This window comes from Mirounga angustirostris, unplaced genomic scaffold (genome assembly GCF_029215605.1).
Source record: "Mirounga angustirostris isolate CCGP_5_RB_7025 unplaced genomic scaffold, mMirAng1.0.hap1 SCAF_11, whole genome shotgun sequence".
Taxonomy (NCBI): Eukaryota; Metazoa; Chordata; class Mammalia; order Carnivora; family Phocidae; genus Mirounga; species Mirounga angustirostris.
In genome coordinates this window covers 19845413-19869998 of record NW_026991719.1, presented here as the reverse complement: position 1 = coordinate 19869998, position 24586 = coordinate 19845413, and the positions used below count along the sequence as shown (strand labels likewise).

Sequence of the window (24586 nt, the reverse complement as noted above, 5' to 3'; positions counted from 1 at the left end):
GTTCCCCTCCCAAGTGAACATTATTTAGTATAGACAAGTCGATCCCCTTCGATCCCCTTCTTTACGTTTGACGAACTTTTGTCCTTTGAAAGAAATCGCTTTTCTTTGTTTCGAAAATCTGCATTTTAACCCGAAGCCATTATTCTACTTTTTTTAAAAAAGTAAATGTTTTCTATCATGAGAAATCACAAGCTACGAGAAATTAGTCTACAAAATTGAGTCTTCAAGAAGCATAGCACCCATAAAATAGTGCTAATGAAATCTCAAAATTGTACTACTTGTTTAAAAGTTTTATTGTGGTTCTGCAATGTGCTCTGGGCACATCAGGACAGGCTATAAAATCAGAACATGGATTCGGCCTTACAGTCCTGGCATTGCCACTTTCTAGCTGGGTGACCTTGGGCACATCACTAACCATTTTGTGCCTGTTTTCCTATCGGTGAATTTGGGGGAATAGCATATACTTAATAGGGTTGTTAGAAGGAATAAATAAGTGAGTGTAAAACACTTGGAAGAGCTCTTGGCATATAGAAGGGCCATCTAAGTATTTACTTTTATTTTGTTTTCAGGCTGGTTTACTTACCACTACAGATCATAAGCAACTTGCATTCATTCGATAAATTTGTGTTGAACACCTATTATGTGCTAGGAGCTCAGCTCAGTTTTAGGGTTGCACCAACAAAGGATATGCTGTGATCAGTTTCTATGGGTATCAACAATGCACTGTGGTAGTAGAAAGCAGAGCAGGATCTCCTCTGCCTCAGGGGTTCCCCTCTACACCGGGGGTTCTTGACCTGTGGTCTTCAGCCCCTCAGTGGGTCTGTAGATAGAATTCAGGGGAGTCCCTAAACCCTGATGGAATAAAAAATCTTTCTTTTCACCAATTTGCAACTGAAATGTTAACATTTCCTTCAGTTGTGAGTGTAGGTAACTGTTCCAGTTAGCTATTGCTGGGTAACAAGCCAGTGAAAACCAGTGCCTTAAAACTACAATAATTTATTATTTCTCATCATCAGTGGGTTGCCTGGGCAGTTCTGGCATCCCCAAGTGGCTGAATTCAGCTGGTGCCTAGACTTTAAGGTGGCCTTACTGTAATGTATGGGGGCTTGGTGCCCCTCATTTTGCCTTCCTTGGGCTTCCTCACATGGTCACTGGGTTCCAAGAGGGCAAGTCCGATTGTGCAAACACTTACCTGCTTGCATCACATTTGCTGATGTCAAAACAAGTCACATGGCCAAGCCAGAGTCACTATGGGTGCACTACACAAGAGCATGGATGTGAGGAGGTTCATTGGGAGCAATTAATTTAATAAGCTAGTACAGCAATAAATCACAATAGTATTAGCAGTACCTGTCATCAATAGAAGTCACAGGACCAACAGATGTCACAGATATTTTCATATCACAATTTTTGCAGATCGCAAGGTATCATTTATGGTCATCACTACTTCAAAATTACAGTAGTTAAAAGGCTCACTGTTAGGTCCTTTTATTTAATGAGGTAATGAGTATATATTACTATATCACCTTTTGAGTTTTAAAAATGTTTTTATAACTATTGAAGTATAGTTGGCATTTTATGCAGTTAGAAGCATTATTTTGAGAAGGGGTCCATAGGGTCTGTGGCACAAAAAAAAGGGCAAAGAACCTCTGGGAACTTAAGGGGAGGCTTCACGGAGGAGACATTTACATTAATTTTGAAAGACAAGTAGGAATTCCTCAGGTGGATGAGCTGGGGAGCATCAGCAGTGGTACTCCTTTGTGGGGAGTGCTAGTATAGCTCAGCTTAAATTATTCAGACATATAGTTTGAGTAGAAAAGATCACAACAAACCCTGGCAGACACCAAAATATAAGAAATAAGCAGAGGAAGAGGGGAGGCCAGAGATGTTCGAGAAGCAATTTCTGATAAGTAGGTGTACAAAAGGGTGATGTTTAGAAAATCAAGGGAAAAAAGTTTCAAGGAGGACAGGCTATGTTAGGATGCTTTCAGCTGGGCAAACCCAGTTACTTAAATAGTAAGGAGAATTCTCTCACAAAGTCTAAAGGAAGGGTGGACTACAGTGGGTCAACAATGTTATCAAGGACCTGGGCTCATTTCTTGGCTTTCCATGGTAAGATTGGTTCCCCTTATGGTTGTAGCATGACTGGCAATAGTAACACATGCTTTCTCATTCACTAGAGCAGGGGAGAGGACAAAACTTCCATGCTTGGATTACGCTTTTCCTTCAATCTGATTGGACCAACTTAGGTCACATGTCCGCCCCTGACCTGATAGCCAGTGCCAGGGGAATGCCATGCTCTGATTGGCTTGGACTAAACAGGATCCGCTAGGGATGGGGTTAGTTTACCTTAAACACGTGGAAGAGAAATGAATTTAACACAGTGGGGAATGGAGTTTGGATGTGGGACCAGCAATGTCCATTACAGAGAGATAAGTTAGATGAATTTAGAGAAGTGTTTGTTAATTTGGGCAATTTGGAAAGCTTTCGTGACTTTTATACATGTGGGTTTACTGATGGAAATGAAAGCTATATTAATATGGGTTGGTGATTGAGACATGAGTAAATGGACACAATGGTGGGGTTGATAAATTTGACTTTCTCCTTCAAGGGAAGGAGAGAATATGGTAACTAGAAGGACATGTTGGGTCAAGATTGTAGAGTTGTTTTTGTGGTTGTTCCAGTATTCAAGATTTGACAGTGTTTATGGCCTTAGGGAGGAATGTAGGAGGGGGCTTTTAGAGGAGAGAATGCCTCAGCGTCAAAAAGGAGGAAAGATGTTGCCTTCCTTCTGTGAGCTGGAAAGAAAAGGTTGGGAGTGATGGTAGACGAGTGGTTCTCAGCGAGACAGTACCAGCCACTTGGGATACATTTTGGAAACTTGGATTGTTTCTGCATGTCTTTAATTTAGTTGTTTTTAACATTTATATACTGAAATATAATTCTTATAAATCTTTCACTTTTGTTCTTTAACATGTTACCATCAAATCAGTATACTGGTCTCTCTTTTTTTGGTCTTACATGTGTAGATGGGTGATAAATTTTATTTCAAGATAGCAAAACAGGGTCTTAGAATATTTGTCATAGAATGGCGGTGTTAGGTCTAGTAGTTGAGAAAGTTAAGAACCAGTGCTTCTCAAACTTTAATGTACATGCAGCTCTGCTCCAGTAGGTCTGGGGTGGGGCCTCTTGGTGTCCATTTTTTTTTTTTTTAGTGAGCTTCTGGATGATACAGATGCTGCTGGTCCCCCATCGTACTTGGAATAGCAAGAACTGAAGCAGATGGGTAGATGAATGGTTTCTTGTGTTTTTAAAAGTAGATCGATTTTATGAGTGTGGTGGGATTTGCAGGAGGCACTGACCAAAGGCAAAAAAGGTCAGTGAGGGTCGTTGAGGACTCTTCTGAGAACTGATTCGGGAGGTTCATCATGGCTGCCTCCTGGAAGTGGGGACCAGCAAATGGTAGGATTCATCTGGGTTTAAGAGTTATCAGCTTGGGTCAACCAGGACTGGAGCAGAAAGGAATTGATAGTATAGGTGTTGGTGGAAATAGTACTGTGTGTGTGACTAGTTATGTGCATATACGATGAAGATATTTAAACTGGAACCATTGTTTTGATTTATCCATCTTCAGGTCAGTAGGGGGCACTGGTGGATTAAAAAACACATTTGGAAAGCTGCCCAGTCGGTATTTGCACACTATTCCAGGAAGCAGTTTTTCTAGGTGCTGCTGCTGGAGTTGAAAATATATACCCAGTCTCCAGATTCATGTTACTAGATTTTCATTCATTACACAAATGTTTGTCATAGTCCAGCTATGACTGAGCACTGTGCTACACCCTCGCTGGTACTAATAAAAAGTCTTAGTTCTTACCAGGACAGAGTCTCCAGATTTGGCCGCATGCCAGAATTATTCGAGAGACATTTTCCAGGGCCCTGCCCATGGGTCTGATTTCGTTTTTATGTGAGGTCCAGGAACCTCTGGTTTTGAACCACCCCACCCCCCAGGTGACTAAAACTTCAGGTTAGTGGTGCAGAAACGGCCCATTCCAATGCAATGTGGTAAGTGCTCTGATGTAAACATTGCAGGAAGTATAGATCATTGGGTCTCAACTTTGGCTACACCTTAGAATCACCTAGGGAGCAAGTCCTGCTGCCCAGGCTGCGTGCGGGCCAATGCCCTCAGAATCTTTAGGATTGGGATGTAGGCATCCAGTTTGTAGAGTGTGTAGCCACCCTTGAGAACTACTGACTTGGAGGAGTGAGCCACCAGCAGGGGGCATCAGGAGCCTTTGTAGAGGAGAACATTGCTTATGCTGACCTTTGAAGCTGGGCGGACACAATTGGAAGCCTTCTAAGCAGAGCAGAAAAGCGGATGCAAGGACACAGAAGAGTTCCGCGCTGTGTTAAGACCTTAGGCTTCACCGTGTTCCCATGGGCAAGATACTCAAATTCTCTGTAGCTGTGTCCTCATCTGTGAAACAAGGATAAGACTAGCACCAACCTCAAATTTTTGTGTGGGTTAAATTAACTCAGACCCAAAGCCTCACACAGTGCTTGGTATCAAGTAAGGGCTTGATAAACGTGAGCTGTTACTTTTAGTGGGCTTCTTGGAGGAGGCTGCTATGTAGTGTTATGGTGTTGCATGGCCTTGGGGCTTTCCAAAAGTATTTTTTAATTTCAAAGTTTCGTGGTTGACTGGCTGTGGCAGAGGAGAGAAAAGGAGAATTTAAGGATGCTGCCCAGGCTTTTAGCTTGGAAAATCGAGGAGCTGTTAGAACTATTCAGTGAGATCTGAAAGTGGAAGAAGGCTGAGGTGGGTTTGGGGGAAGGGAGGTCATCATTTGATTTTGAACAGATTGGCCCCCTTGAAGTGTCTGTGGACATCATCATGTGGTGATGAGTTGACATGTAACCCAAGAGTATGGCGTTTTCATGCAAGATGTGGGTTGGAGATGGGGAATCATCAGACATCTTGAGGGAGAGAACTTGGCCTCCTGAAAACTCTGGCAGTTCCTTCCTGAAGGACAGAGATATGACCTGCACTCAGAGCTCCCCACTCACAAGAGCCTGAGGTGACCATGTCCTTGGCTATAAGGCATTACTACCTCGCATACTCTTTGTGGCTGTTTGGTCTTGATGTGATGCCTTTATTGCCTATCTTACTTTCTGAAATTAATTTTCATACCATAAATAGTATATCACTAGTACGGACTGAGGGGAGAATAACCCTGCTAAATGGAAAAGGAAAATCACCTGTAAATTGCAAAAGAAGTGTTGTAACTTTATTTTACTTGAATATTATTTTAAACGGCACACATTTGGAAAGATGATAAAGATTTCTCTCCTACAATTCAAGCATCTCCAAAAGACTCCTTGAGAAATTATAGTGAATACATATATTTATATATACACGTATATATTTACTATGTGTATATATTTATCATATATGTATATATGCATATGTATTTACTCACATAAATACATATTTATGTGCAGGATTAATTGGATTTTTTTCCTTTCTTACCCTTCAAAGATGTTGGGTGGTAGATCACAAAGAAGAAAAACTGCCCAGCCCCACTGGATGATGTCAGAAAGCACAGGATCAGGTTCAGTTGATAGAGTTTTTGGTTTCTGGCTGAGCAACTTTAATGAGGTTTCTTAATTTCTCAGAGTCCCCATATCAAGGTACTGTGGGGCCAGTAATATGCCCCTCCATTTGGCACAGGGTTGTTGGGAGGTTCAAATAAAATAACATGTGGAAAGAACTGTAAACTATTAAGCACTGTATGAATATAAGCTATTTTCTATCCCTTCTGCATCGCATCTGTTTCCTGAAGTGATCTAGAGTTTCAGGTAGCACCCTGGATTTAGGACTGTCACAAATAGATGAAACTTGGATAAATTCTCTTCTCATATAGAACTGAATTCTGCTCAGGACACCGTAACACTCTTCCATCTAAAATGCTAATGGCCTCTTGTATGCAGCTAACACTGAAAGAGAAGGAAGATGCAGATGAATTGTACCTTAAAAGAATGGGGAGCAGAGACAAATGGAAAACAGTAGATTATCGACTAGATATTTATGATAAATGAATTTATTACCCTGTGAGGCCTACGCATATTTATGATTAGAGGATCTATGTGTATGTGTCTCCACACTTCTGTCTTTTCTAGGCTAGACTGGAAGTTTTTAGAGGCTAAGAAATGAACTTTGATATTTGTTTGTATGGTACATTTAAAATTACTGCAAGTAATTAGATGCATAAAACATCTCTATAGCAAAGAAACGTATCTGTTTCCAAAACTCGACAGTTGACATTTATGACAGGAAAGTGCCAGAAGATTTTTGAAATGCAAGTTAAAAGAGTTGATTTTCCCCAGTAGTGATTAAGTGGAATTTTATGGTTAGTGCATACAACATGAAAGTTCATGTAGATAATTTCAAGGGAAAAAAATCTCTCAGTCTGAAGATAAATCTTGGAATTTGGAAGTTACTTGTTTTTCACTTTGAGTTTTTCCTAATTTCTGCATGGCCTCATGCCAGTTCTTTTAGAAAAGTTGAACAGTGCCAATTTCTTAATGTAGTGGGTTTTAAAACTGTTCATTGTATACTAGAAGTGGTAGAAGCAAGAATTTAGAGCAAGGGTTGGAGAGTTTTCAGTATGCTGAGAGCCTATAACTTTGAATATTAAGCTGTATTTTTATGATAATAGCATTATAGATAGTACAGTTGTATTTTGAATGAATATTGTTTTAAAAGCATTTTAAATACAGTCACCCTTTGTCTTCCTACTTCTTTTCTGACTCTTTGAAGCAACTCAGTGTGTTTTATTCAAAGCCCACACTGGCTCCAACTTAAGGATGTCTTTGTTTGGTTGGGCGAGGATGAGGAGCCCTTCGTGGTAGCTAGAGATAGATTCACAAGTGTGTGTTAATAGCTCTGGTTGGGAGGGATATCCAGTGGTTTCTTTTTTCAGAAATATCTATTCATTCATTTGACCAATCTTTTTTTTTTTTAATTTTAAAATTTTTAATTTAAACTCAATTTAGTTAACATATACTGTATTATTAGTTTTAGGGGTAGAATTTAGGGATTCATCAGTTGCATATAACACCCAGTGCTCATTCCATCAAGTGCCCTTCTTAATGCCCATCACCCAGTTACCCTATCCACCCACCCACCTTCCCTCCAGCAACCCTCAGTTTGTTCCCTAGAGTTAAGAGTTTCTTATGGTTTGCCTCCCTCTTTGTTTTCATCTTATTTTATTTTTTCTTCCCTTCCCCTTTGTTCATCTGTTTTGTTTCTTAAATTCCACACATGAGTGAAATCATATGGTATTTGTCTTTCTCTGACTGACTTATTTTGCTTAGGATAATACACTCTAGTTCTATCCACGTCGTTGCAAATGGCAAGATTTCATTCTTTCTGATGGCTGAGTAATATTCCATTGTATATATATACATCATATCATCTTTATCCATTCATCTGTCGATGGACATCTGGGCTCTTTCCATAGTTTGGCTATTGGGGACATTGCTGCTATAAACATTGGGGTGCATGTGCCCCTTTGAATCACTATGTTTGTTTCCTTTGAATAAATACCTAGTAGTGCAATTGCTGGCTTGTAGGGTAGTTCTATTTTTAACTTTTCGAGGAACCTCCATGCTGTTTTCCGGAGTGGCTGCACCAGCTTGCATTCCCACCAACAGTGTAGGAGGGTTCCCCTTTCTCCACATCCTTGCCAACATCTGTTGTTTCCTGAGTTGTTCATTTTAGCCATTCAAACAGGTGTGAGGTGGTATCTCATCGTGGTTTTGATTTGTATTTCCCTGATGCTGAGTGATGTCAAGCATTTTTTCACGTGCCTGTTGGCCATTTGTATGTCTTCTTTGGAGAAATGTCCTTTCATATCTTCTGCCCGTTTCTTGACTGGATTTTTTGGGTGTTGAATTTGGTAAGTTCTTTATAGATTTTAGATACTAGCTCTTTATCTGATAAGGCATTTACAAATATCTTCTCCCATTCTGTCAGTTGTTTTTTGGTTTTTCGACTGTTTGCTGTGCAAAAGCTTTTTATCCTGATGAAGTCCCAGTAGTTCATTTTTGCTTTTGTTTCCCTTGCCTCCAGAGACGTGTCTACAAAGAAGTTGCTGCACTCTAGGTCGAAGAGGTTGCTGCCTGTGTTCCCTTCTAGGATTTTGGTCGACTCCTATCTCACATTTAGGTCTTTCATCCATTTTGAGTTTATTTTTGTGTGTGGTGTAAGGAAATGGTCCAGTTTCATTCTTCTGCATGTGGCTGTCCAATTTTCCCAGCACCATTTGTTGAAGAGACTGTCTTTTTTCCATTGGATATTCTTTCGTGCTTTGTTGAAGATTAGTTGACCATAGAGTTGGGGGTCCATTTCTGGGTTCTCTATTCTGTTCCATTGATCGATGTGTCTGTTCCTGTGCCAGTACCATACTGTCTTGATGGTTAGAGCTTTGTAATACAGCTTGAGGTTTGACTGGTCTTTTTAAATAGGATATATGAAAATAGTAAAGGTTTCTTTTTCTTTTCTCCCCCATCTCACAGATGTCAGTCCTTGTGAAATAATAGAATGTTTTTCTTGGGGCGCCTGGGTGGCTCAGATGGTTAAGCGTCTGCCTTCGGCTCAGGTCATGATCTCAGGGTCCTGGGATCGAGTCCCGCATCGGGCTTCCTGCTCCTTGGGAGCCTGCTTCTCCCTCTGCCTCTCTCTCTATCTCTCTGTCTCTCATGAATAAATAAATAAAATCTTTAAAAAAAAAAAAAAAGAATGTTTTTCTTTACGCTTGCTGAAATGAATCTCCTCTCCATTAGAGGTGCTGATTCATGTGTTGTGTTATGACATGGGTTAAACTGGCAAGTGAGCAGTAAGCACCAAGTGATACAAGGACTCCAACAAGTTTCCTGAATCCTCTGTTGATTGCTTACCTCACTCGGCAAATATTGACTCTGAGCCTGTTTGTGGAGTCAAATCATTTGCGAGCACTGTTAGAAGTTGCTGTATAGTCCAAATATTGACTTTTCTTGTTTTTGTTCCTTATTTTTGCAGAGATTTTCATTATGAATCCAGGTTATCATCAACTGAATTGAGCCTTACACAGCCACTTTTTTTTCTAAAAAAATGTTACCATTTTTTTTTTCCTTAAGAAAAAGCTGTGAATAAATGAGATGAGGTTGAAGGCAGTTGTCATCAGTGAGTTCGGTGTTCTTTGTAACACAGTGGTTTATTAGGAAATGAAACCTGGGTTTCAATAGACTTTGCTTTGACAAAATAGCTCTTCCTCTTAGAAAATGTAGATTTTTTAGTTACCTGAAAAAATGAAAACGTTTGAAAGACAATTCTTGAAGTAAATTGTTCCCCTCTGATTTTTTTCCTCCTTGTATTCCCTTAACTCAGAAAAGATTGAATGGATATTGGGGTGCCGTTCTGAAAGAGAAAGAGAGAGAGAGAGAGAAATATATACATAAGAGTTTAGGTAAGCAGTGGTAAATTTCTGCCTGAATGAGGAAGTTCAAGATAAATTTGAAACAGGGTAGATTATGTGTCATGTGTGTTCTAAGTCTGTGACGTCAGTACAGCCCAACCAGCTGACTCAAAACGTGCCTAAAGAACAGTAACCGCACTTGTCAGCCTTGAGATTTCCTTCCTGTGTATCAGACAAGTTTATTACTTTTTTGTGTGAATTTAACAAAAACCAATAACTCTTTTTAAAGAGTAGAATATGAAACAGTTGCAGATGAAACGTAGTTGCTTTGCTGACCTGATTTTGTGGTGAATTCTGCCCTCCAAAAATAAAATAGAAGTTGGTTTTATGTAGGCCAGAGATAGTGTTAATCTTGAAGACAGCCTCATTTTCCTCCCTTATCTCTTTAGATCACAGTTTGTTTATGGTGGATGAGGAAGAACTGGGAGATATCAGTTACTCTACTGCAGAATTACAGAATTGAGTGTCTCACAAAATAGTTCTGTATTGGGGCACCTGGGTGGCTCATTCGGTTAAGCTTCTGCCTTCCACTCAGGTCATGATCCTGGGATCCTGAGATCGAGCCTTACATCGGGCTCCCTGCTCAGCGGGTAGTCGGCTTCTTTCTTGCCCTCTGCCCCTCCCTCTGTCCCTCCCCCTGCTTGTGCTCCCTCTCTCTCATAAATAAACTCTTAAAAAATAGTTCTGTATTTGTTGTAGTTGGAAGACCATTTTTCTATTTGTAGGTTAAGGTCTGAACTCTTAAAATACTGACTTTGTAATCCATTTACTATGAAACAGACTAAAATGATTGTGGTTTCTGTTGTTGTGAAAGTGTAAGTGTTCCCAGATTTATACATCCAAATGAATGCCCATCCAAATGGTCGTTTTGAGAGGATAGATTTAATTATCTTGTCAATACATTTCTTCCAAGACATGGTGTCACTGATCAGCAGATTTATTAAAAAAATACCTTCACAGATCAAAATATTTTTACCCCTCTTCATTTGGAGTGATCTTCATACTTTGGCAGATTCTTTAGAATATACTCAGGAGCCAGCCACTTTTCATTCTTTGCATATTACAAAATGACTCAATGTATGTTGTAAAAACTTTAGGAAATACAGAAGATACTAAAGAATCATAAAGAATCACCCTTAATTCCTCCACCTTTATAGACAACTACGGTTAATATTTTTTTAGACTTGTTTGTGGGCATACTTACACATACCCTCAGTTTCACATTTTCAGAAAACTTACAACAACCCCCTACCTTTTAAACAATGCCATTTTCTAATCTGCTTTTCTCACTTATATTTCAAATGTACTGAGACTGCTTTTCTTATAGGCTTAAAATTTGATCTGAAAGCATTTAGAAATGGAAGCCATATGATCACATATTAAAAGTAAATTCCCTTTATTAATTTGTTATATAAATAGTTGCAATAAATTCTGACTCCGTATTTGATCTATCAAGGTTACTGCTTTGAAGAGAAAAAGCTTTTTTTGAGGAGGCGTACTGTTTATTTTCCCCCCTGGCTGCATTAATTTTTTTTTTTTTTACCATCTTAACCAATTTTTTAGTTTCATTTTTTTGTATTGTGGTAAAAAAAAAAAAAAAACCCCACATGTAACAAAAAATTTACCATCTTAGCCATTTTTAAGTGTATAGTTCAGTAGTGCTAAATATATTCACATTGATGCACGATAATCTCCAGAACTTTCTTATCTTGGGAAACTGACACTCTCTATCCATTAAACTTTTCCCCATTTCTTCCTCCTCCAGGCCCTGGTAACCACCATTTCACTCTCTCTTTTTATGAATTTGACTACTTTAGATGCCTCATGTAAATGAACTCATACAGGACTTGTCTTTTGTGACTGGTTTATTTTGTTTAGCATAATGTCCTTGATAGTAGGGTTGCTTTCACCTTTTGGCTATTGTGAATAATGCTGCTGTGAACCTGAGTGTATCCTCAAGACCCTGTTTTCAGTTTTTTGGGGATCTATGCCCAGACATGGAATTGCTGGATCAAATGGTAATTCTATGTTTAATTTTTTGAGGAACTTCCACAGTATTTTCCTTAGGTGTTGCACCATTTCACAATCCCACCAGCAGTGCACAAGGGATCCACTGTCTCTGTATCCTTGCTAACACTTGCTATTTTCTGGTTTTTTGATAGTGGCCATCCTAAGGCATATGAGGTGAGAATCTACCTATTTTTTAAAAATAGTATATAAGTGGGGGCGCCTGGGTAGCTCAGTTGGTTAAGCGATTGCCTTCGGTTCAGGTTATGATCCTGGAGTCCCAGGATCGAGTCCCACATCGGGCTCCCTGCTTGGCAGGGAGTCTGCTTCTTCTTCTGACCCTCCCCCCCCATGCTCTCCCTCTCTCTCATTCTCACTCTCTCTCAAATAAATAAAATCTAAAATAAAAGAAAAATAGTATATAAGTAATACTGAATAACTGTTCTTTTAAGAAGTCAAAACAGTACAGTGAAGATAATTTTCAGGTTCCCATTGTATCCCTCTAACTCCCTTCTCAGAGAAAGAAAGCCTCGATTACCGGTTGGTGTGTGGCTCTCCATATGAGAAAGGATTGCTGTATAAAATGTAGATGTGGTACTGAATGCTCATTATGGCAGGAAGACATTTTTTTTTGGATATTTCACGAATATGGACTCATTTAGCTTCTCTTTATTTTTAATTCAGTGTACAACACATTACTAAGGACAGCAGTGTAGCCTGGTTTCAGCAAAATTGTTGATTGTTTTCCCCTAAATTCTTTCACATAGTTTATTTTTTCATTTTATGGTTTTTAATTTTTTTGGAACAAGAATATCCTCAAAAGTATTGTCAGTTTTCATAGACCTTTTTAATTTTTTTTAAGATTTTATTTATTTGAGAGAGAGAGCATGAGCGGGGTGGGGGGAGGAGGGGCAGAGGGAGGAGGAGAAACAGGTTCCTTGCTGAGCAGGGAGCCTGATGTGGGGCTCGATCCCAGGACCCTGGGATCACGACCTGTGCCAAAGGCAGACACTTAACCGAATGAGCCATCCAGGCGCTCCAGACCCTTTTTAAAAAATTCCATTTCAGATTTTTATCTCTTAAACAACCAAAAAGAATCAGATTAAAAACATTTTGTTTTTATTTTTATTTTTATTTTTTAAAAGATTTTATGTCTTTATTCATGAGAGACAGAGAGAGAGAGAGAGAGGCAGAGGGAGAATCAGGCTCCCAAGGAGCAGGGAGCCTGATGTGGGACTCAATCCCAGGACCCTGGGATCATGACCTGAGCCGAAGGCAGACGCTTAACCATCTGAGCCACCCAGGCGCCCAAAAACATTTTGTTTTTAATGAAAAATGCTTTCAGATGGAAATTATTGAAGAAAAGGTTGACTGAATGAAGATCAAAGAACCAATGTAACATTTGGAGGAAAAATATGTAATTATGCCTCATTTCCTATAAATAGGAGAATATCTAATTTTAAATGACATTTACTGTAAAAATGTCCCCACATGCACTTAATTTCCATAGTGATAGATATAAAAATGGTCTTGTGTAATAACTTTGGAAACAGCTGCACATTTTAATGTACAGATTATATGACTGCTAAGTTATATAATAGCTAAAATGCAGTAATTAAGGCATTACGTTTATTTATGCAGTTTTTGATACCAAATAATTTTGGGTATGTTATCATCAAAACCCATCTGACCTTGATATTAAAAGGGAGCTTCTTGATTGAGAAAGTTTCCGTGTTATTAAAGCAGCAGCCATGGTTTATGGCTCTGTATTTGCTGTGTTCAGACACCATACCTACTCATGGCTATAGCTGAAAAGATTGTGGGGTTTCAAAAATCACCCTCACGTTCCAAACCTTTGGTTTCTTTTGTTACTGCTCTTTACAGAGGCGGGGGTCCTAGTGACACTAAGTCTTAACATCATTCTGTTGGGTGGCTGCCAAAAGAAAGAAATGCATAAACTTTTGATTGTTGATTCTGCCTTCTCCCTGCAGTTGTTTCCCAGAATTTCCAGTTGTGGTGTGTTATTCTTTTCTCTGTGTTAGTCTGGTCCTTTGTCGGTTAGTGCACTCATCACAAGAGGTGTAATTATTTGTCCACTTGTTTAGATGGTGGAGGCAGCAACCACATCTGACTGTCTTTGAAGTCTATTTTCATTGTTTCATTAAAGAGTTGCTTTGATGTTGTCCTTTGTGTGGCTTGTAGGGCCATTAAGTGAGGTAGGGAGACGGAGAAAAACAGGGTTTTGGAGAAAGGAAATTCATTATGAGGTAGCAATTGAAATGCTTAGTGAAGAAGTCCATGGGGAGTTCCACGTGCAAGCCTGAGGCTTAGGGAGAGGCTGGGGTTGGGAATACTGATTTGGGCATCAGTAGCATAGGGTGGAAGTCAAAGACTTAGATTTCAAATGAAATTGCTCCAGAGTGAGAAAGGAAGAGGGTTAAGGACTACTCCGACTCACCAACTTTCAAGAAATGGGCAGAGGAAGATAAGGCCCGAAAGGAGAGGGAAATAGTGGCCAGAAAGCATGTACAATGGAGCTGGAGTAGAATCTTGGCAACTGAAGCAAGAGAGAGTATGAAGATGGTGGAGGGGTCACCAGTTTCGGGGGGCAGCCAGGATGCCAGATGACCATTGGAGTTTAGTAACTGGGAGGCCATTGGTGGCTTTGGGAAGAATGATTTTAGGTAAGTTGAGTAGTGAAGGGAGGAGGGAATGAAGTAGAGAAAGCAAGTAAGAGTCTATTTTTTTAATTAATTTATTTATTAGAGAGCAAGAGAGCACAAGCAGTGGGAGTGGCAGAGGGAGAGGGAGAAGCAGGCTCCCCGCTGAGCAAGTAGCCCCATGTGGGGCTCCATCCCAGGACCCTGGGATCATGACCTGAGCTGAAGGCAGATGCTTAACCAACTGAGCTACCCAGGTGCCCCAAGAGTATTTTTCTAACTTTGTGTTGAAATCTCACATACAGAAAAGTACACAGATCACAAGTGAATATTTACTAACTGACCATACTAGCATATCTAGTACTCTAGAACCCCTCATGGTTCTGGTCACTCCCCAACTTGCGAAGGGTATCCACTATTCTTTTTTTTTTTGGCCTGAAATTGTTTTATTATTATTATTGAAGTATAGTTGACATACAATGTTTTATTAGTTTCAGGTGTACAACATATTGATTCACCAATTCTATATAATACTTATTGCTCACTATAATAAGTATAGTCACCATCTGTCACCATACATTATACAGTATTATAGGCACTATTGCCTATGCTGTATTTTTCATTTCTATGACTTATAACTGCAAGTTTGTACTTCTTAATCCCCTTTATCTTTTTTTTAGTAACATATATTATTTGTTTCAGGGGTACAGGTCTGTGATTCATCAGTCTTAGACAACACACAGCACTCACCACAACACATACCCTCCCCAGTGTCCATCACCCAGCTACCCCATCCCCCCACCCCCCTCCCCTCCAGCAACCCTCAGTTTGTTTCCTGATATTAAGAGTCTCTTACAGTTTCTCTCCCTCTCTGGTTTTGTCTTATTTCATTTTTTCCTCTCTTCCACTATGATCCTCTGCCTTGTTTCTCAAATTCCGCATATCAGTGAGATCATATGATCCTTGCCTTTCTCTGATTGACTCATTTCGCTTAGCATAAAACCCTCTAGTTCTAGCCACGTCGTTGCAAATGGCAAGATTTCCCTTTTTTGATGGCTGTGTAATATTCCATTGTATATATATACCACATCTTTATCCATTTATCTGTCTATGGACATCTGGGCTGTTTACATAGTTTGGCTACTGTGGACATTGCTGCTATAAACATTGGCATGCAGGTGCCCCTTTGGATCCCTACATTTGTATCTTTAGGGTAAGTACCCAAGAGTGCAATAGGTGGGTTGTAGGGTAGCTCTATTTTCAATTTTTTGAGGAGCCTCCATACTGTTTTCCAGGTGTCTGCACCAGCTTGCATTCCCACCAGCAGTGTAGGAGGGTTCTCCTTTCTCCACATCCTTGCCAAAATCTGTCGTTTCCTGACTTGTTAATTTTAGCCATTCTGACTAGCATTAGGTGGTATCTCATTTTGGTTTTGATTTGTATTTCCCTGATGCCAAGTGATGTCGAACACTTTTTCATGTGTCGGCCATTTGGATGTCTTCTTTGCAGAAATGTCTGTTCATGTCTTCTGCCCATTTCTTGATTAGATTATTTGTTCTTTGGGTGTTGAGTTTGATAAGTTCGTTATAGATTTTGGATACTAGCCCTTTATCTGATATATCATTTGCAGATATCTTCTGTTCTTTCAGTTGTCTTTTGGTTTTGTTGACTGTTTCCTTTGCTGTGCAAAAGCTTTTTATCTTGATGAAGTCCCAATAGTTCATTTTTGCCTTTGTTTCCCTTGCCTTTGGAAATGTGTCGAGCAAGAAGTTGCTGCGGCCAAGGTCGAAGAGGTTGCTGCCTGTGTTCTCCTCAAGGATTTTGATGGATTCCTGTCTCACAGTTAGGTCTTTCGTCCATTTTGAGTTTATTTTTGTGTGTGGTGTAAGAAAGTGGTCCAGTTTCATTCTTCTGCATGTGGCTGTCCAATTTTCCCAACACCATTTGTTGAAGAGACTGTCTCTTTTCAATGGATATTCTTTCCGGCTTTGTCAAACATTAGTTGACCATAGAGTTGAGGGTCCATTTCTGAGTTCTCTATTCTGTTCCATTGATCTGTGTGTCTGTTTTTTTGTGCCAGTACCATACTGTCTTAATGATTACAGCTTTGTAATAGAGCTTGAAGTCCGGAATTGTGATGCCACAAGCTTTGGTTTTCTTTTTCAACATTCCTCTGGCTATTCGGGGTCTTTTTTGGTTCCATACAAATTTTAGGATTATTTGTTCCATTTCTTTGACAAAAGTGGATGGTATTTTGATAGGGATTGCATTGAATGTGTAGATTGCTCTAGGTAGCATTGACATCTTCACAATATTTGTTCTTCCAATCCATGAGCATGGAACGTTTTTCCATTTCTTTGTGTCTTCCTCAATTTCTTTCATGAGTATTCTATAGTTTTCTGAGTACAGAACCTTTGCCTCTTTGGTTAGATTTATTCCTAGGTATCTTGTGGTTTTGGGGTGCAATTGTAAATGGGATCGACTCCTTAATTTCTCTTAATTCTGTCTCATTGTTCGTGTATAGAAATGCAACTGATTTCTGTGCATTGATTTTATATCCTGCCACTTTACTGAATTCCTGTATGAGTTCTAGCAATTTTGGGCAAGAGTCTTTTGGGTTTTCCACATAAAGTATCATATCATCTGCAAAGAGTAAGAGTTTGACCTTTTTTTTTTTTAAAAAAAAAACCTTTCTTAAAAATTTATTTGTCGGATTGAGAGAGAGAGAGAGAGCACAAGCAGAGGCAGCAGCAGAGGGAGAGGGAGAAGCAGACTCCCCGCTGAGCAGGGATCCGATGTGGGGCTCGATCCTAGGACCCCCAGATCATGACCCCAGCCGAAGGCAGATGCTTAACCAATTGAACCACCCAGGCGTCCCTGAGAGTTTGACTTCTTTGCTGATTCCAATGCCTTTTATTTCTTTTTGTTGTCTGATTGCTGAGGCTAGGACTTCTAGTACTATGTTGAAGAGCAGTGGTGATAGTGGACATCCCTGCCGTGTTCCTGACCTTAGGGGAAAAGCTCTCAGTTTTTGATATTCTGAGTATGATATTTTTGATTCTGAGTATGACATTTGCTGTGGGTTTTTCATAGATGGGTTTTATGATATTGAGATATGCACCCTCTATCCCTATACTCTGAAGAGTTTTGATCAAGAAAGGATGCTATACTTTGTCAGAAGCTTTTTCTGCATCTATTGAGAGAATCATATGGTTCTTGTCCTTTCTTTTATTAATGTAGTGTATCACATTGATTGATTTGCAGATGTTGAACCAACTTACAGCCCAGGGATAAATCCCACTTGGTCGTGGTAAATAATCCTTTTAATGTACTGTTGGATCCTATTGGCTAGTATTTTGGTGAGAATTTTTGTATCCATGTTCATCAGGGATATTGGTCTGTAATTGTCCTTTTTGGTGGGGTCTTTGTCTGGTTCTGGGATCAAGGTAATGCTGGCCTCATAAAAAGAGTTTGGAAGTTTCCCTTCCATTTCTATTTTTTGGAACAGCTTCAGAAGAATAGGTATTACTTCTTCTTTCAGTGTTTGGTACAATTCCCCTGGGAAGCCATCTGGCTCTGGGCTCTTGTTTCTTGGGAGATTTTTGATTACTGTTTCCATTTCCTTGCTGGTTATGGGTCTGTTCAGGTTTTCTTTTTTTTTTTTTTTTTTACTTATTTTATTTTATTATGTTATGTTAGTCACCATACATTACATCATTAGTTTCTGATGTAGTGTTCCATGACTCATTGTTTGCATATAACACCCAGTCCTCCATGTAGTACGTGCCCTCCTTAATACCCATCACCGGGCTAACCCAACCCCCAACCCCCTCCCCTCTAAAACCTTCAGTTTGTTTCTCAGAGTCCATAGTCTCTCATGGTTCATCTCCCCCTCCGATTTCCCCCCTTCCATTTTTCCCTTCCTACTGTCCTTTTTTTTTTTTAATATATAATCTGTTCAGGTTTTCTATTTCTTCCTCATTCAGTTTTGGTAGTTTATATGTCTCTAGGAATGCATCCGTTTCTTCCAGATTGTCTAATTTTTTGGCATATAGTTGCTCATAGTATGTTCTTATAATTGTATTTCGTTGGTGTTGGTTGTGATCTCTCTTTCATTCATGATTTTATTTATTTGGGTCCTTTCTCTTTTCTTTTTGATAAGTCTGGCCAGGGGTTTATCAATTTTATTAATTCTTTCGAAGAACCAGCTCCTAGTTTCTTTCGTTGATCTGTTCTGCTGTTCTTTTGGTTTCTATTTATCATTGATTTCTGCTCTAATCTTTATTATTTCTCTTCTCCTGCTGGGTTTAGGCTTTATTTGCTGTTCTTTCTCAGGCTCCTTTAGGTGTAGGGTTAGTTTGTGCATTTGAGACCTTTCTTGTTTCTTGAGAAAGGCTTGTAGTACTATATACTTCCCTCTTAGGACCGCCTTTGCTGCATCCCAAAGATTTTGAACAGTTGTGTTTTCATTTTCATTTGTTTCCATGAATTTTTTTTAGTTCTTCTTTAATTTCCTGGTTGACCCATTCATTCTTTAGTAGGATGCTTTTTAGCCTCCATGTAATTGAGTTCTTTCCAACTTTCCTCTTGTGATTGAATTTGAGTTTCAAAGCATTGTGGTCCGAAAATATGCAGGGAATGATCCCAATCTTTTGGTACCAGTTGAGACCTGATTTGTGACCCAAGATGTGATCTATTCTGGAGAATGTTCCATGGGCACTAGAGAAGAATGTGTATTCTTTTGCTTTGGGATGGAATGTTCTGAATGTATCTGCAAAGTCCATCTGGTCTAGTATGTCATTCAAAGGCCATATATCCTTGTTGATCTTTTGCTTAGATGATCTTTCCATTGCAGTGAGGGGGGTGTTAAAGTCCCCTACTATTATTGTATTATTGTCGATGTGTTTCTTTGATTTTGTTATTAATTGGCTTATATAATTGGCTGCTCCCATGTTAGGGGCATAAATATTTACAGTTGTTAAATCTTGTTGTATAGACCCCTTAATTATGATATAGTGTCCTTCCTTATCTCTTATTACAGTCTTTGGTTTAAAATCTAATTTGTGTGGTATAAGGATTGCCACCCCAGCTTTCTTTTGATGTCCATTAGCATGGTAAATGGTTTTCCACCCCCTCACTTTCAATCTGGAGGTGTCATTGGGTCTAAAATGAGTCTCTTGCAGACAGCATATTGATGGGTCTTGTTTTTTTATCCAATCTGTTACCCTGTGTCTTTTGATTGGGGCATTAGCCCATTTACATTCAGGATAACTGTTGAAAGATATGAATTTAGTGCCATTGTATTGCCTGTAAGGTGACCGTTACTGTATATTGTCTCTATTCCTTTCTGGTCTAAGTTACTTTTAGGCTCTCTCTTTGCTTAGAGGACCCCTTTCAATATTTGTTATAGGGCTGGTTTGGTGATCACAGATTCTTTTAGTTTCTCTTTGTCCTGGAAGCTTTTTATCACTCCCTCTATTTTCAGCACTAGCCTAGCTAGATAAAGTATTCTTGGCTGCATATTTTTCTCGTTTAGTACCCTGAATATATCCTGCCAGTCCTTTCTGGCCTTCCAGGTCTCTGTGGATAGGTGTGCTGTCAGTCTAATGTTTCTCCCCTTGTAGGTTACAGACCTCTTGTCCTGAGCTGCTTTCAGGATATCCTCTTTGTCTCTGAGATTTGTAAGTCTGACTATTAGATGTCGGGGTATTGACCTATTTTTATTGATTTTGAGGGGGGTTCTCTTTGCCTCCTGGATTTTGATGCCTGTTTCCTTCCCCAAATTAGGGAAGTTCTCTGCTATAATTTGCTCTAGTATACCTTCTGCCCCTCTCTCTCTTCTGGGATCCTGATTATTCTAATATTGTTTTGCTTTATGGTATCACTTACATCTCGAATTCTCCCCTCATAATCCAGTAGTTGTTTATATCTCTTTTTCTCAGCTTCTTTACTCTCCATCATTTGGTCTTCTATATCACTAATTCTCTCTTCTGTCTCATTTATCCTAGCAGTTAGAGCCTCCATTTTTTTTTAAAGATTTTATTTATTTATTTGCCAAAGAGAGAGAGCGAGCACAGGCGGGGGAGCGGCAGGCAGAGGGAGAAGCAGTCTCCCTACTGAGCAAGGAGCCCGATGCAGGACTTGATCCCAGGACCCTGGGATCATGACCTGAGCCAAAGGCAGATGCTTAACCACCTGAACCACCCAGGCATCCCGAGAGCCTCCATTTTTTATTGCATTTCATTAATAGCCTTTTTGATTTCGACTTGGTTGGTTTTTTTACTTTTATTTCTCCAGAAAGGGATTCTCTAGTGTCTTCTGTGCTTTGTTCAAGCCCAGCTAGTATCTTTATAACCATTATTCTGAGCTCTAGTTCCGACATCTTACTAATGTCCATATTGATTAGGTACCTGGCAGTCAGTACTGCCTCTTGTTCTCTTTTTTGAGGTGAGTTTTTCTGTCTTGTCATTCTGTACAGAGAAGAATAGATGAATGAGAAAACAAAATACTAAAAGGGCAACAACGGCCTCAGAGAAATATACACTAAACAAATCAGAAGAGACCCGAAACCTGGGGGGAAAAAAAGAGAATATGATCAGGCAGGTGAATAGAACAGAGCCATAGACTAGATTTTGGGTGTATTTTGGTCTGTTAAAAGAAACTGCTTCCCAAAATTTCAAAGAAAGAAAACTTATATATATATACACAAAAATAAGGTAAAATACAAGGAAGGGATAGAATATGACTGTAAAAATGAAAATTAAAATAGATTTTAAAAAAGGAATTGGTAAGAAGTTGGTTGAAAAAGGAAAGAAGAAAAATTTTTTAAAAAATAAAGAAAATTTAAAAAATTAAAGTTGAAAGACTAAAGAATCGTGGGAAAAAAGCCATGAATTCTGTGTGCTCTATTCCCATATCGCTGGAGATCTGCTGTTCTCATTGATCGGTAAACTTGGTCTTGGCGGAGTGTTCTCGCTGATGTTCTGGGGGGGGGGCTGTTGCCATGGTTCCCAAATGTCTTTGCCGGAGGCGGAATTGCCCCACCCTTGCCGTCCGGCGAAGTAATCTGCTTGGGTTTGCTCTCGGGAGCTTTTGTTCCTTGCAAGCTTTCCGTACAGCTTTGGAGGACGAGAGTGAAAATGGCGGCCTCCTGATCTCCGCCCCGGAGGAGCCGAGAACTCAGGCCCCGCTCCTCAGTGAGCCCCAGAGAAAAGCAGTCAATCACTCCCGTCTCCCCGGTCTCCAGCCGCACTCCGTGCTCACCTAGCCTGTGACCGCGCGTTTCTCTCTCTGGCACCCGACCCTGTGTGGAGTCTCCAAACCCAGCAGATCCCTGTGGTGCACTCCCGCGCCACTCCTCCCAGGGGAGGAAGGGGAGTCTCCCTGGATCTGCCGCTTGTTGGGTCCCTGCTGGAGGAGCAGTGGCCCGACTGTGCCACGGATCACGGTTCATGGCAACCCTGAGCTGAGAGCCCGCTCCTCAGCTCCGTCTCTGCAGCCGGCTTCCCTGCTCCAATACCTGGGACTCTGCCGCACTCAGGCACCCCCCGGTCTTTCTGTGACCCCGAGGGTCCTGAGACCACAGTGTCCCAGTGAGGGTTCCACACCCCGCTTAGCCACCGGAGCAACGTCCCTCAGTGGAGCCGACTTCTAAAAGTTCCAATTTTGTGCTCCTTTGCTCTATCACTTTCCAGAAGTGGCGGACGGATTCCCCCTCCCCCGCCGTCTATCCTCCCGAATATCGCCTCGGATTCACTTCTCCGCACGTCCTACCTTCCAGAAAGTGGTTGCTTTTCTGTTCAGAGAGTTGCTGCTATTCTTTTCTTCGATCTCGGGTTAAGTTCGCAGGTGTTCAGAATGGTTTTATAGCTATCTAGCTGAATTCCTGGGACCAGATGAAATTAAGGTCTCCTATTCCTCTGCCATCTTGGACTCTCCTCCTTTTTTAAATATTTATTTATTTATTTATGTAATCTTTACACCCCGTGTAGGCTCGAATTCACAACCCCAAGATCAAGAGTCACAAGGCCTCCCAGCTGAGCCAGCCAGGTGCCCCAAGGATATCCACTATTCTCCCTCCTAACCATAGTCTATTTTTAAAGTAAATTTGTCAGTGAAGGGAGATAGAATGATGGGTGGTAGAATGAGAATTACAGATGGAGGGTATTGGTTGTGTTGGATTTATGATGGGAAAGATTTTCTTGAATGTAAATAAATCCTATTAACTTCTCTAGTGGGGTGGGCCATTCACTGTTTATTTTTTTGTTTAGGGCAATTTTCATTTTATGCTTTTAGATGTTTTTGAAAGTATGTACATTTGAGTGTTCATACAAACCTAAGTTGAATAACTGTTCCCCAAGTATCTGCTTGTGGAATACTGGTTTTCTAAATTTGGCTGATTGTGGGAATAGATTCTTGGGCCCCCCCAGGTTATGGAATCAGACACCGTCAGGGAATGCGTTGGAATCTCTGCTCCTAAGAAGAAACCTCCCCAGGTGATTCTGAAACCTCTTCTGTATGCAGGCTTGCAAAATGAGGCTTACATTTACCCAAAGGTATATATTTTAAATGAAAGGTCTAGTAAGATAATAGATCTTTAATTTGGGGAAAATAAAGGGTCACCCTTCTTAAAGATGGGAGAGACTATATACTGGATTCTCCATAAAGTTTAAAAAGAAAGCAAGTTGTCAGGTTTTGAGCCCTACTACTCATGAGCATCCTTGAGTAATTCTGAAAATGGCTTATTTGCTTGAGTTTTTTATTTGTCTTTAAGGCAGTTTTACTGGGACACAATCAGAAAGTGATCCTGGAGCTACAGAGTCTGGCCAGTGTTTATTTGCAAAACAAGGACAGTTTAGCCTTCTGGGTGCCCATTATGAGCTGAGTGTTTATGACCTCACCAGATTCATATCTTGGCTAACTGTGTCCAAGAATCTCCTTTGCTGCTGGAGCTGAAGGCTAAACTCAATCTCAGGCCCAAGGTGTTTTTTTTTGTTTTTTTTTTTTTAAATTTATTTTTTAAATTGTGACCTGAGTCTTTTTGAGTAAACTCATTAGCTTCCTGGAAACTCTGTAAGGGCAAGGACCATGTCTCCCTAAATGTTGTGGCATATTTAGCACTGTGCATAACACAGAGTAGGTATACAATAAATTTGTTTTTGGAATAAAATCATAGTTGACCTCTTCTAATTGTTACATCATGTGTAACCCTGCTTTCCTAGCCAGATTTGTTTTGCTCTCATCAGTCCTTGATGACCTTCATTGGAGAGAGTAAGAAGGAGAAATCCTTTAAGACCAGTGGTGGCCTACGCCATTTATGACACTTCTTAGGGCCCCATCCAACCACCTGCCAGTCCTAGTGCTCAGTTTACATTGATGATGAAACCCTCTGTGGGCTATGTAAAAACAAATGTTGAAAGACAAAGAATCCAAATGTTTAAGTTGGAAAATGTACCTAAATAAGGGAGAGTTTAAGACACCTCGCTGAGGAATAGAATCAGACAGAAAGAAAGAAGGGTTAGCCACATGAGCCAGGGAACTCACTGGCCCTCCCCCTGAGGTTTGCAAAGCTAAGTGTCACCAACTCACCTTTGTCTGAGTCAGATTTTAGTTTTCTCTATGACTGAGGGTCTCTCACAGCTGCATTTAGAACCTCAGACAAGTCACCACATTGGTTTCCTTACTTTTGAGACCCCTAACTGAGTTCCAGGAGAGGCATCTAGTAGCTGAAGGATACGTTCCAGAGGATAGGCTGGATCTAAAGCAACGAAGCTGTTGAATCTAGTTATTCTGTAGCTGTAGCTTAGCACTAGTTGAAGATGCAGTTCTTAACAGAGTGGGCTCGACTTTGGTTTATCAAGCCAAACTTACCGAATCTGAACTAGAGCATGTCTAATCAGCTCTTGGAAGGTGCATATGTACCCATTTTCTGAGCCAAGCCATCTGTCCTGGGTAGAGAGTGAACCTCGCAAACAAAGATTCTCAAGGACTGTTACTTGGGACAGTGAGTGCTTAGGCCAGGGATATGCACAGCCTAGAGGTTCCAGCTCTCATCAGAAAAGGTCCAGGGGAGATCTCATTTCCCAGGAGGTATTTTCAGTCTGTACCATAATGGGTCAAGACCCCTCATGGGGAGGGAATGCCTCTGTGTTCCAGTCTCACACAAGGCAACCCAATAGAAGTGTCCATTGGAGAAAAGGTGATAAATCCAGAACTTTAGTGATTTAGTGATCCAGACCCTGGAAGTTGGTTAAATCTTTCTTCAAGACATCTAACTTCCAGATTAGTGGGGTTTTTTCTTCCTTGAGACAGAAGATTGAAGAAGGTTCTTCTTTGACTCCTCTTTTGCTCTCCTACTTTCATGGGGGTGATCTGTGCCCATTTTAAATAGCCTTTCTCTTCTTA

General features: G+C 40.3%; 1 protein-coding gene across 12 annotated transcripts in view; it reads left to right on the top strand.

Annotated features, from left to right (window-relative positions):
* The window catches only part of APOO (apolipoprotein O), an 86919-nt gene that overhangs the window by 744 nt on the left and 61589 nt on the right, over positions 1 to 24586 (top strand). The gene's annotated exons all lie outside the window — the stretch shown is intronic.